General features: G+C 39.1%; 1 long non-coding RNA gene across 1 annotated transcript; it reads left to right on the top strand.

Moving 5' to 3' along the window:
- Window positions 1–8,423: 8,423 nt before the first annotated feature.
- On the top strand, window positions 8,424–11,703 carry LOC116693300 (uncharacterized). Its single transcript, XR_004332885.1, has 4 exons — window positions 8,424–8,546; window positions 8,845–8,897; window positions 10,728–10,862; window positions 11,474–11,703. It is a non-coding gene; the product is annotated as an uncharacterized LOC116693300 (long non-coding RNA).
- Window positions 11,704–13,554: the final 1,851 nt, after the last annotated feature.

Below are 13,554 nucleotides of genomic sequence, written 5' to 3'. Positions count from 1 at the left end.
AAGAGGTTAAATTGCCAGTATTGAGCTGTTGATCTACTGTTGAACTCTTTGGCTTCCCTCACTTTTTTTCTACAGGTCTTCTCCATCCTCGTAACTTTTGTCCTATTTAACTTTTACCCACATTTTCTCTGTCTGTCACTGTCCACCTTTCCCCTCGACCTTGTCCTTCAGCTTCTAGATATAAAATAGATTTAAGACTAGAGCTGAATCTGTCTGGGGTCGAGGCCTGCATCGCTCAAACCACATGATCACCATGTGCTTTCTGCAAATATAATATTGGTATATAATATGGTTGAGTGGTAAACAGGGTCCCCACACATTTTCATGGACAACATTTCAAAACCTTTCCGTGACTAAGGACCCATCATAAAATTCCAATGACCGTTTCACGTGTAACACACACATACGGTTACTGTATAGTATACTTTACTCCAAATGTTAATTATTGTACTGTATAAAACCCTTTTTTGAAAATGAAGACATGCACAAGAGAGTAAACAAGGCGTTGTTACACATTGACTCATATTACACGTTATGTCAACAGCTACAGAAAATGTTACGCGGAAGGTTATCCACAGAAGATTACTGTTAACAATGTAACAACAAAAATCCATGACTTTCCCTGAATTTTTCAGGTTTTCCATGACCGTGGGAACCCTGGGTTAAGGAACGTAAAATGTAATTAAAATGCAATTGGATCCACCGGTAATCATTTGTGTCATCACCCACACTCTCATCCTGAGAAAGGTTTACATATTGTTCTCTTGTGCTTTACTCCTTAATGAGGTCTGCTAACAAATGTGGGAGGTAAGGTGTTTATATGACATTTTAAAAAGTGGGACATTAAACCTGTTTTGGATTATGAAATAACAAAACTGCGGAAGAAGAGCAGCTTGATAAAATGCCTTGTATCCTATTCTTCGTGCGTTACACTCTGTCCAATCAGTGTTGTTACTCTACTATTGCACATGATTTGTAGGAAAAAGTGTGGAGGGAAGATAAAGCACTTTTTTCCCACAATAGATATTTTGACTTATCAAAGACAGGTGTCACTAATAACTGTCTTAATTGCTGCATTGCATTATTAATGATATAAGTACACATTATGTGCTTTTCCTGCTGTTTAGAGTCAACATCTCTGTTGTGAAAAAGGGTTAAAATCAGTGGTAGAAGACGTATTCAGATGTGCTAATGTACAAATATTACACTGTAATATGCAAGTCCTACATTCAGAAAATTAGTATTAGCAGCACAATCTACATAAGTTATGAAAAGTAAAAGTATAATGCGCAGTAAAGTGTTCCCTGTCAGTGTGTTCCTCTTCTATCTGATGTTTCTGGATTAATATTCCTGCTGCATTCTTGTGTATGTGGGGGGGGGGGCAGCAGCTCTGTCTGGGAGTTGGGTTGGGAACCGGAGGGTTGCTGGTTCAAGTCCCCATACGGACCAAAGTATGTTGGTGGGCTGGCAGCTGGAGAGATGCCAGTTCACCTCCAAGGTGCTCTTGAGCAAGGCACCGAACCCCCAAATGCTCGGGGCGCCTTTCCATGGGCAGCCCCCCCCCCCACTCTGACATCTCTCCATTTAGTGCATGTAGAGGTACTGAGCATGTGCCTGTAATTCAGGCCTGTTTGTAACAACAACAGAGTGAAAACACTGTAATTTCCCCTTGCAGGATTAATAAAGTATTTATTATTATTATGTTGTGTTTTACTGCTGTAGATGTTTCCTTTATATACTGTTGGTAGTTTAATCTACAGCAATGCATCAAATTCTATAAGACCAGAGTGTGGTATTGTATCCACTTTGTGCAGAAAAAAGTCTGATTGATGTATAAAGCTGATTCGAAAGATCGCTGTTCACAAGCAGCAATACCAACCTTCTTACTTTTCAAGTAGGAGGACACAGTCACAGAATTTTGTTTTTCTAACTCGCAAGCCAACAGAGAGTTGCTAGATTGACCCTGGCCGCTAGGGTGTGTCTAGATTTCTAGGCTAGAGAATTGTTAGTAGTTTTTGTGTGTACGCAGCTGGAAAAACTGTAAGAAGGAGGAGAACTTTCTCAACACATAAAGGAACATTTGGTCTTTCAGTTTATCACCAACATTAAATTTCAAAATCCCCAAATGTGGAGAAACAGGGTTTTCCCTGGACGGGAAGAGGATGAAAAACTGTCGTCTGAAAAGTAACTGAAGTTAGTTAGTGGAGTAAAATGTACAACATTACCGCTGAAATGTAGTTAGGTAGAAGTATGAAGTAGCATAAAAGGGAAGTACTCAAGTAAAGTACAATTACATTTGTCCTTGAGTATATACTGTATGCTCTTGACCAGCTGATCGTGACCTTCAGCAGGAAACAGGCGGTCATCAGGCTCAGACACATTATTGCCGTATTAATCATTGAACACCTCGCCAAGTCTCTCCATTCAGGCTTGGCCTGTCCAGATAATGTCATTTCACTCATGTGTCAAACAAAGGCTGTAAAAATAAAGTGTTTGAGGCCCAGCAGAGAGATATCTGCTCTATCCCCCCCCCCCCTTTAACACTCAGCATTATCTCCCTCTCTTCCTTTTTCCTGCACACATGCACATGATACTTCTTAAAAAAACACCTTTATATTTCAGTTCATCGGAAATATTCAAAATCAACAAGATAAGAGATATGTGGTTTTTCACTGGACAGGAAGGGGATGAACAAATGGAAAAGCTCTGAGAAGTATGTAGCTTTCAGACAAATGTATTGGAATAAAAGTACAATGTTTGCATCTGAAATGTACAGTTGATTAGAAGTATAAAGTAGCATGAAATGGAAATATTCAAGTAAAGGTACCCTGAATTTGTACTTGTGGAGAGAACTTAAGGAAATGTAGTTAGTAGTATTCCACCAGGGCTTTAAACCACTGGTTTTAGCATGCAGAGACAGGGAAAGAAGAGAGAGTGGGTCAGGGAGATTTGGTCTAAAAACTCCCCGAGCTCTTTCTGGACTCTGTTCATTCAGCCATGAAAACACACTGTCATCACTGCACCGTACAAGGCAGGGAACTTAACACAACAACACAATTACCACTGCATTCCTCTTTTTATTTGTTTCATGTGTTTTGTATCTGACCGCTCATAAAAAAAGAGTAGAACATAATGGAAATGCAAGCTCAATCACAAAGTAGTTCATTCTCTAACTTTAAGTTTGGCAGTTATTCATCCTGTAAGAAATCTTTCAAGAGATCGGAAGATTTGAAAGTAATTGTTGTAATGTGTTAAAGAATATCTGACCTTTATTTAACCAGTAAAGACCTGTAGTGGAATCTGTAAGAGCAGTACATGTGTGCAGGAAAAAGGAAGAGAGGGAGATAATGCTGAGTGTTAAAGGGGGGGGGGGATAGAGCAGATATCTCTCTGCTGGGCCTCAAACACTTTATTTTTACAGCCTTTGTTTGACACATGAGTGAAATGACATTATCTGGACAGGCCAAGCCTGAATGGAGAGACTTGGCGAGGTGTTCAATGATTAATACGGCAATAATGTGTCTGAGCCTGATGACCGCCTGTTTCCTGCTGAAGGTCACGATCAGCTGGTCAAGAGCATTTAAACTAAAGTAGAAATCTGCGGTGCTTGTACTTTACTTGGGTAATTCCATTTGATGCTACTTTATACTTCTACTCCACCACATTTTATATTGTACTTTTCACTCCACTACATATATCTGACAGCTTACTTTTCACATTACAATTTGTCATCCCATTCGTGTCCAGTGAAAACAACTTTTCTCCACATTTGGTGATTTTGAAATTGATAAACTGAAAGACAAAGTGTTTCTTTATGTTTTGAAAAAAGTTCTCCTCCCTCTTACGCTAAATAAAGTCTTTAAAAAGCCCCCTGGATCAGCTGGAAAATTAAAAATTAAAAGAGAAAAAAGTAAGAGTGAGGGGGATGGGGATGGGAACATATTCAGGAAAAACGGAGAATGAGAACCAGATTTTGTTTTGGGTGTTAGGGATGCATGTTGTGAGCGAAAACAGTGTTTCTGTGTCCGTTCCTGCTTCTCTCCAGTAGAGGATCTCAGACATTTTGCACCCCGGGAAAAACGCCCCATAGTTTGCCCTTTTATCATAACCTGAAACAACTTTGAGACCATGAAAAACCTGCCAGTGTGCAGAGTCCACTGTGTCACGGCACACTTTCTTTTTTAACCTTCCTGTTGTCCTCGGGTCAAATTTGACTGGTTTAAAAAAATGTCTATATCTGAAATATGGGTTTCTTTTTAACCAAATTACCACAAAACATGGATTGGAGTCCTTCCAACGCTCTTTGCAAATACATTTGATCACTGTCATTCATGATGAAACTCCTCTTTACGTTCCTCTGATCTTAACTGTTAGTGAAAATAAGTCATAATTTCTGCTTTTTTAACTCAAATATTAGGTATAATTCTATATAAATGAGGGTTATTGACCATGAATTCCAAAAAGTATAAAACTAGTAAGGTGGTGTTAGTGAAAACTTAGAAAAAATCTGAAAAAGGGACAAATATGTCAACCTTTTTTCCATTTTGTGTGTTGGTCCACACCCAGTACAGCTGCAGTGTATTTGTTGTGAAAGTACTGAAATTGACAGTACACAAATATCAACACAAAACTAAGTGTAGTGTTTGTTTGCGTCTGTACAAATTGAGTAATCTCCGAATGTTTCCAACAAGTTGTGACGTCCATGCTGTGATAGATTAGGAAACTCTGAGTTTTTTTTCATACCATTTGTCTCCAGTGAAAACCATGTTTCTCCACATTTGGTGATTGAGAAACTGAAAGACAAAGTACTCCTTTATGTGTCGAGAAAGTTCTCCTCCTTCTTAATCTAAATAAAGTCTTTCAAAAGCTTCCTGGATCTGCTGGAAAATGCATCGTCTTAAAGCTGAAAACAGCTGTTTTTCTGACACCATGAAGAGTTTAAGGTTTTTAGAGATACGTGGTTCTTACAGGACAGCAATGCTTCAAACATATGATCTTATAGAATATGATGCATGGCTGTAGAAACTAGCAACAGTATATAAAGGAGTTCAAATGAACACAACCTGAAACATCTACAGCAGTCTAATACAACATACACATGGAATATTAATAATACTAATCCAGAAACATCAGACAGAAGAGGAACACAGTGACAGGGAACACGTTACTACACAATCACCACTTTGACTTTTCATACTTTATGTACATTTTGCAGGACTTTTACTTAGAGGGGTATTTTCACAGTGTGGTATTAAGGATCTGAATACTTCTCCCACCACTGTATCTGATAAAGGCGAAGAGCATAAAATAAATGAAGCAGCTGTAGAGATGATGAAAAAAGTGTTGCAACCATTTAACAAGCACAATGTAGACTTCCACAGTCACATGACAAGCGAGATATGTGAGCGTAGCAACGCAACAACTTAGTGAAAATCAAATAAAATCCAAACCAGATGAGAGGCGATTTAGCCAGGCCACAATTATTCACAAAAACAGTACACCTAACCAATCCCAGACTGCTCTAGATCAGACCATGGGACAGACTGTCTTCCTATTGTTTCGCTCTCTGTGCTGACATTTATTGAGTTTCCTGCACTCTAAAGACGGTGACCCCTAAACTCCAAATTAAAGCCATGTGCAAATTCCACCCATGTTTTCCCCCTTCCAATCACAGCGGAGGTGGAGCTGTAACCCCCCCCCCCCCTCCGTCAGGCTTTTCCCACATGGGAACATCAGGTCTTGCCGGCCCCATGTAAGTCGGTTGCCTATACTCACATACCTATACTCTGCTCTTTCATTCCAAAGTCCTCAACTGTGCATGCTTACGCAAACACACATAATGTATAACAGAGTACACACAATATTAACTTCCTCACAAAACACACTATTATGTTATTTTTAGATGACTTTGCCATATTTCAAAGTTCAGAGAGGAAGTTTAGGTTTAAGTGTACATCTCAGTATAATTCTTTTTTAACAGAAAACCCATAAAACAAACCGATAAGGATCCTTTGAGTTTGGTAGGTGACAAAGAGATGTACTGAGTGGGACATTGCACTGCTGAATAATAAACTCATTGGTGCTCTCTGATGGACAAAATATGTAAGAAAAAGTAATAATAATAACTGTGTCAAACATATCTTTACTGCAACTTCTCGTTAGTTATCAGCTGACATATACAGCGCTGTGAAGACACGTCTGGCAATCCAAGACTAGTGATAAGGTAATATTTGGCTGAGTATTTATAGGTCAGAGTCTAATTATAACCACCGCTCTGATGTACAGTAAATACTCTGGGGGGTGCGTCCCTTCACACATGCAGAAAGACTTCTGAGGCTTGTTTAACACCCGTCCTGCCAAATGCCTGTCCTTCCTTACGGGTGTCTTACCTCCAACCGTCCCCGCCTCGTCTCTCCTCTCTGCGCTTGTATGTCCTTTTCTGCAGTAAGACAAAAATAACATGAAAACTTCAGACTCTCTTTGTTCATAGCACGAGCTATAAATTACATATAAAACAACCTGTATTTCTAAATTCACTTACATACCCATACATATTTATACTACAGTCTATAATCTATATATTTGATCTATAGTGTATTGATATCATACCTCCAGCTGTTTATTCTATATGTTTACTGTTATGACTTGTACTTATACTTGCATTTTGCCTACTGCAACACATATAGTCTATAGGTCACATACTGTTTATTCTGCAATCTATATTTCTTCTAAACATATTACTGTTCATTCTGTATGTACGTTACTTTGCACTTAACTGCTTTTTGTACTTCTGCTTGGATGCCAAACTGCATTTCGTTGTCTCACTACTTGTACAATGGCTACAAAGTTCTAAAGCCACTATACATTTTATTATATAGTTTATAGATGCATGCATTTTGAGACAATGACATCTCTTTTCCTCTCGCATGTTTTTCTTTTATTTCACCATCCCATAAAGTTGGGGGACTCACAAGAGACCGATTAAATTAGAGAAAGGTTCAATTCAAAGCAGCAGAATCCAAGATGTCCTGTCTTTCAGTCTAAAGTGTGTGTCAAACTGTGCTTTATGTGAAACAGTGGTGGAATGCCCCTTTTAAAAAAGAGGAAAATTGATTGATTGTAAATGTTTTTTTCTTACTCCTCATGTCTCCAGAGCTTATGTAAGGTTATTATACTTCTGAAAATGTTTCCTGCATTGTCTCATATCTTCTTCTGAGCAACAGAGACTAAATATAGTGACAAAACGTGGACCTCACTTACACAAGTATGTTAGTAGGTTGCCAGGTATGTGAAATGACATGGCGTACAAGCCATTCATTGTCTGATCCGAAAATATCCTGAGCTAGGGGAAGATATATAGCTATAAGTGCATGTAACATGTGATAGATAAATAGATATATAGATAGATAGATGGATAGATGGATAGATAGATAGATAGATAGATAGATAGATAGACAGATAGACAGATAGATAGATAGATAGATAGATGGATAGATGCATGCAGTCAGTCATTTAGTTGCTGTTATCTGCCATCTAGTGGCACAAAAGGAACACTACATTATTTGCTCCTAGTATAAAAACTTTAATTCTATCGCCACAATACTACCTATTGGCCCAACTTATGATTTTGTATTTGCTGGTCCAAAGAATTACTGTCAACTGGTAACTCCATATGCTAATGTAGTCATATTTGATGTTACTGTTAACTCAAATTGTTTAGGTGGAGACTTTTATTTTGAAAGGTAGGCTACTACTCATAAATAAATATTCATATTAAAACTCTATGCTTGTACACAAACTACTACACTACAGGCAGTGTGTGTGTGTGTGTGGGGGGGGGGGGGGGGGTAATTAAGTACTTTTACTCAAGTACTGTACATTATTATAATGTAACATTTCAACTTTTTAGCTAGTGGGTTGTTAGGTAGAGACAACAACTTACGTTTGCACAGATGCAAAACCATAAAATTAGAAAATAGCAATGTTTTTCCACTTTTAGGCGTGGGCCTGCTGCTCCATCTTTTGGTTCCCTTCTCAGATAAAGGCTGGACATCCTGGAAGCCTGTTCTCGTGGTAGCCTACTATTCCTTCTGAGGAATAGGCCTATGCAAAAGGCGTCTTCTCTGACAAGCTAGCTAGCAGTTAGCACTTTTGTCCAGTTTAACCTCTACACATTCACTGTAATTCACTTTTACAGAATGTGTGCTGAAGAATATAATCCACATGTTCATGGTGGTGACCACAGACTGTATATTAATTAATTATAATATGTTATAATTCATATTAATATTAACAGTCTATGGTAGTGACCAGTTAAGTATCTTCTTCAAAAGAAATACTACAGGCTAACTAACGACGACACGAATAGCCTACTTAGCCAGCAGCCAATCAAATTTCAGCTGGTATTAGTGGCTTTGGGCATCAGCGCTTGACATTTTTAGCTTGGGCGGTAGCGGCAGTTAAAACATTTTAAAACTCTTACAGCCACCCACTTACCCAACGTGTATAGTAACGATAGATAGGCTAGCAGTTTCGAGTTCTCTATGGTGAGTTTTTCTTTTTTTTCTAAGTTAACCTAGGCCTCCTTGTCGATACATGTGTTGTTCTTGTATTTTTTCTGCTTCTTTGGCACTTGAATAGGCCTACACCTGCTTTGGATATAGCCTATAAAGTGTTATCTTAACAAGTGTGAAATCCCGCCGATACCAATACGCCCGCACCTTTGATCTCAGAGCACAGTTTAGTTCAGGTATTAATGCGCTAACCGACAGCCACCTGGCGGATGGATACATACAGTTGGACTCTTTATTAATCGTTAATTATGTGTTATTTGCTGTGTCACAGTGCGTCCTGTCTGAAGTGAGTGTCTGACAAAGTGCCTGTCGCAGGTTTGCTAGGTGAGTATGAGCCATAACATGAAATACAACTCAGGCAGAAATGAAGTAATCGCGCAAACAACCGCAACAAGCGTTAACATGACTTATCATAATTCACCGCTATCCTGTCGAGACAAGATGGTGAGTCAGTGTTCACCTGAGTTGGACCTGTCTCACAGTCTGGAAGGACAACCTGTCTCCTTTTTGCTCCCTCCTGTAACAATCAACTAAAGCCAACTAAAGTACATTTACTCAAGTAGGCTACTTTTACTTAAGTTGTAGGCCTACTTAATGATGAGGTGCTTTATATTTGTACTCCACTACATCCTAGAACCCAGTGTTTCACTTTTTACTCCACTACATTTATTTGACACTTTAGTTACTTTTCAGATTGAAATTATTGATACAAAATATAAATCCACTAAAAATGATGATATATTATTATGGATTAAATGCCTGGAAGTACACATTAATGAATCAATATTTATAATCCAACAATATCATATAGCCTGTATGACTGTAATGGACCATTCTGCATAATGAGTAATTTACTTGTGCTACTCTGGTGCTATTGATGCTAATACTTTTGAATGCAATTATTTGTACACTGTGGTATGACTACTTTTACTAACGTAAAATATCTGAGTACTTCTTCCACTACTTTGCCTCTTCTGTGTCTTGTATTTAGTGCTACTTTGCATGTGTCTGACATTGCTCCAGCTTTATATCATCCAATCTCACAAGTGACTTTATGTGTTGGCCATTCTGCTTAAAGCGTCCTTCTACAAACACACTGCCACGCACATCTCTTAACACTTTCTTACAACATGAGAAACCCTTCAGATGTAGGTTAACAAAGACTGTTACTCACTCTCTGGGCATATAAACACACATTTTTGACCCAAACGGTTTGGATTTCTTGGGGATGAGCATTATAGCCTCACAGAGCTTCTGTTGGGATGGCTGTAGACTCCAGGTGTACTCCAGTGATGTAATGTTATAAAGTTGTGCAACTTGCCAGATTGAGAAATAATTGTCATAAACAAAGTGGCAGAGGCTGAGAAGTCTTAAATATCGGTACCTCCCTGGCTCCCAACCCTAGATAACCCAGATGACTGTTCTCAGACTTTAGGATGCTCCTCTGGAGCCACAGAAGACATTGTTAAACTGGTGAACCGCTAAACTAAATTCGGAATTCCCCAAAATGTAGTTATTACAACATGAACCGTGTGAGTATCACAAAAGTCGGGATTGTCTTGTGATTCTCTTATTGTTGAATTTTGAACTATATTGAACAATAACTGATGCAACAAGGGACATACAGGTTACTAAAACATTTAAATTTGTGTGGAAAGACATCAGTAGTCTCCATCTTTTTGGTTGTTGTGACAGGTCTGTCAGCAGATTATCTGAACAGATGACTGTAAGAGAGGACTCAAAAAGAGGACTCTTTCTCTTTCCTAATGACACAGGGAGCCTGATTTACACTGATGATTTCATATCTGGTGATCAGTGTCCCTGTGGCATCTGTTTAGCTTGTTGTCTAGCCTATAACATGTAACTGGGTCATATGGGATAATGAAGGTAATGGACTTATTGTGTGTCATATGCACTGTAATAGATGGGCTGTATCTGAGTAAATTTACACAAGTACTGTACTTGAGTACAAGGTATTTGTAGGTCAACTTCAAAATGTCTGAACTATCCCTTTAGGTGTTTCAAAGAGAAAGAAAAGGTCAGTTTAAAGGAAACTTATTACATACAGTTTCATATTTGTATTTAGTCTTTCTGCTAGACATGTTTACTTGCTTTAATGTTCAAAAAACACTATTTTTCTCATACTTTCTACAGGCTTCTAAACTAAATTCTACACAACACGTTCCGGCAGGAATGGGACTCTAGGGGATAAATAAACAACATCTGCAACCAAGATTACAGCATCGCTGGTGTCAGCATGAACATGTACCCACATGTACATGTGACAGGGTATGTCACGTCAACACTGCAGCAGTAGAGCAGATGACCATATATGGAAAACCTGCTCGGAGCCAGTAGTAAAAAAATAAATAATATTAAATTAAACCCTCCTGTTGTCCTCGGGTCAAATTTGAGCCGTTGAAAAAAGTGACAAATGTTGAAAAAAAACTACAAAAACGCAGGAAAAAAAATCAACAAAAACATTCTTTTTTAAACGCTGAAAAAGTGACCAAAAAATCAGAAAAAGTTATCCAAAAAAATCGGAAAATCAAAAACGCAGGAAAAGGCGACAATTTTTTTTTTTTTTTTAAGTTAACTAAAAATTGGAATAAAATTGACAAAAACGTTGAGAAAAGTGTAGAAAAAGAACAACAAAATGCGGAAATTTCAACCAAGAGAAACACAAAGTTGCGTGGTTGACGGGAAGACAACACAAGGGTTAAACCGCTTTCAGGAAAGTGAGGAATCTGAGATTGTGGCTCAGGGGGATGTCTTTTAAATGCGTTTACTTCATTATTTGGCATTCTAACATAGATATGACAGGAAATAGATAAAAACATAATAGTACTCCTTTACGGTAAAAAAGAAATTAACTTTCACTTTTACCTTGAAATACTCAGGAATCCGGAGTGCAGTCGGGATTTTCCAAGGTGAGATGAGGTCAGCGCCTCTTCACAGCCATCATGTGTTTGGGATTACAGACTGACTTGGTTAATGTGTCCCTGGTGGAGCTGGGAGTCTTCAGGGCCACCACAGAGCTATGCTGGTAAAAGGGAGAGGAGGAGAAGAATTTGTTTAACATGACGAATGCCAACTGTGTATAGAACCGTTTGTTGATTTTCAGTTTACAGAAGATCCTCTGCAACTATTTGATAATTAATTTAATGATGTTTTTCAAAATCTCGTACAGAATGTGAGACTTTTGCTGCAAGTTAGCTAACATTAACTTGTCTTCTTGTCTTCATGTTACACAGACAATTAGCCAAACTAAGTTGTCACTGGCGATAGCAATGTGCTTTCCTATGATGTGGCAAGATGGAGTGAATGAAACATTCATTTGTTACATTTCACTAATTAGCGCGGTTGGTCTAGCACCAACCAGGGTTCAGAGAAGGCTCTGACATCAATTCAATTCAATTCAATTTTTAATTTCAATTTATAGTATCAATTCATTACAAGAGTTATCTCAAGACACTTTACAGATAGAGCAGGTCTAGACCACACTGGACCACATAACGATCTTTAAATAAAATTTCACGGTAGACTGTCACCAAATCAGCAAAAACATCCTTCCATTCCTTAAAATTTCAATTCAATTCAATTTTCAATTCAGTTTTATTTATAGTATCAATTCATAACAAGAGTTATCTGGAGACACTTTACAGATAGAGCAGGTCTAGAACACACTGCAGAATTTACAAGGACCCAACAGGTCTAGTAGTTTCCTCCAGAGCAGCAACAGGGCCACAGTGGAGAGGAAAAACTTCCTTTTAGGCAGAAACCTGGGACAGACCCAGACCCAGACCCAGGCTCTTGGTAGGCGGCGTCTGACGGGCCGGTTGGGGTTAGAATGAAGGGTGGAATGAAATGTGGGTAGTGTGTTAAGGCTGTGGCGTTGGTGAAGGAAGGGTTGCTGTAAAAAAAAATACAGCGATCAGACAAAACACAATGGAATGAGCAATGATTTTTGAATCTTCAAATAGTCATTAAAGGTTCTTTAAATGATGTCGCGCATGTTTTAGGCTACAACATTTGTTGTACACATACAGTAAACATCTCCTCACTATCTGCTAGCTGCTTCTCTCCAGAACACACTGTAAAAACATCTCCTCACTATCTGCTAGCTGCTTCTCTCCAGAACACACTGTAAAAACATCTCCTCACTATCTGCTAGCTGCCTGTCCCCTGAACACACTGTAAAAAACATCTCCTCACTATCTGCTAGCTGCCTGTCCCCTGAACACACTGTAAAAAACATCTACTCACTATCCCCTAGCTGCCTGTCCCCTGAACACCTGTAAAAACATCTCCTCACTATGCTAGCTCCCTTCCCTAAACACACGGGAAAACTCTCCTCACTACTGCTAGCTGCCTGCCCTCCCTGAACACGCTGTAAAAACATCTCCTCACGGTCTGCTAGCTGCCTGTCCCCTAAACACCCTGTAAAAAACTCTCCCTATCTGCAGCTGCCTGTCTCCTGAACACACTGTAAAAAACCTCACTCACTATCCGCTAGCTGCCTGTCCCAAACACCTGTAAAAACACTACTCACTATCTGCTAGCGCCTGTCCCCTGAACACACTGAAAAAACATCTCCTCACTATCTGCGAGCTGCCGCCCCCTGAACACACTGTAAAACATCTCCTCACTATCGCTAGCTGCCTTCCCCTGAACACACTGTAAAAAACATCTACTCCTATCCCTAGCTGCCTGTCCCCTGAACACCTGTAAAAACATCTCCTCACTATCTGCTACTGCCTGTCCCCTGAACACACTGTAAAAAACACTCCTCACTATCTGCTACTGCCTGTCCCCTGAACACACTGTAAAAAACATCTCCTCACTATCTGCTAGCTGCCTTCTCCTGAACCCTATAAAAACATCCCCACTATCACTAGCTCCCCTGTCTCCCTGAACACGCGTTAAAAAATCTCCTCACTACTGCTAGCTCCCTGCCCTGAACCCCACTGAAAAAACATCT

The sequence above is a fragment of the Etheostoma spectabile genome, chromosome 7 (assembly GCF_008692095.1).
Source record: "Etheostoma spectabile isolate EspeVRDwgs_2016 chromosome 7, UIUC_Espe_1.0, whole genome shotgun sequence".
NCBI lineage: Eukaryota > Metazoa > Chordata > Actinopteri > Perciformes > Percidae > Etheostoma > Etheostoma spectabile.
This window is presented reverse-complemented; position numbering and strand designations above follow the sequence as displayed.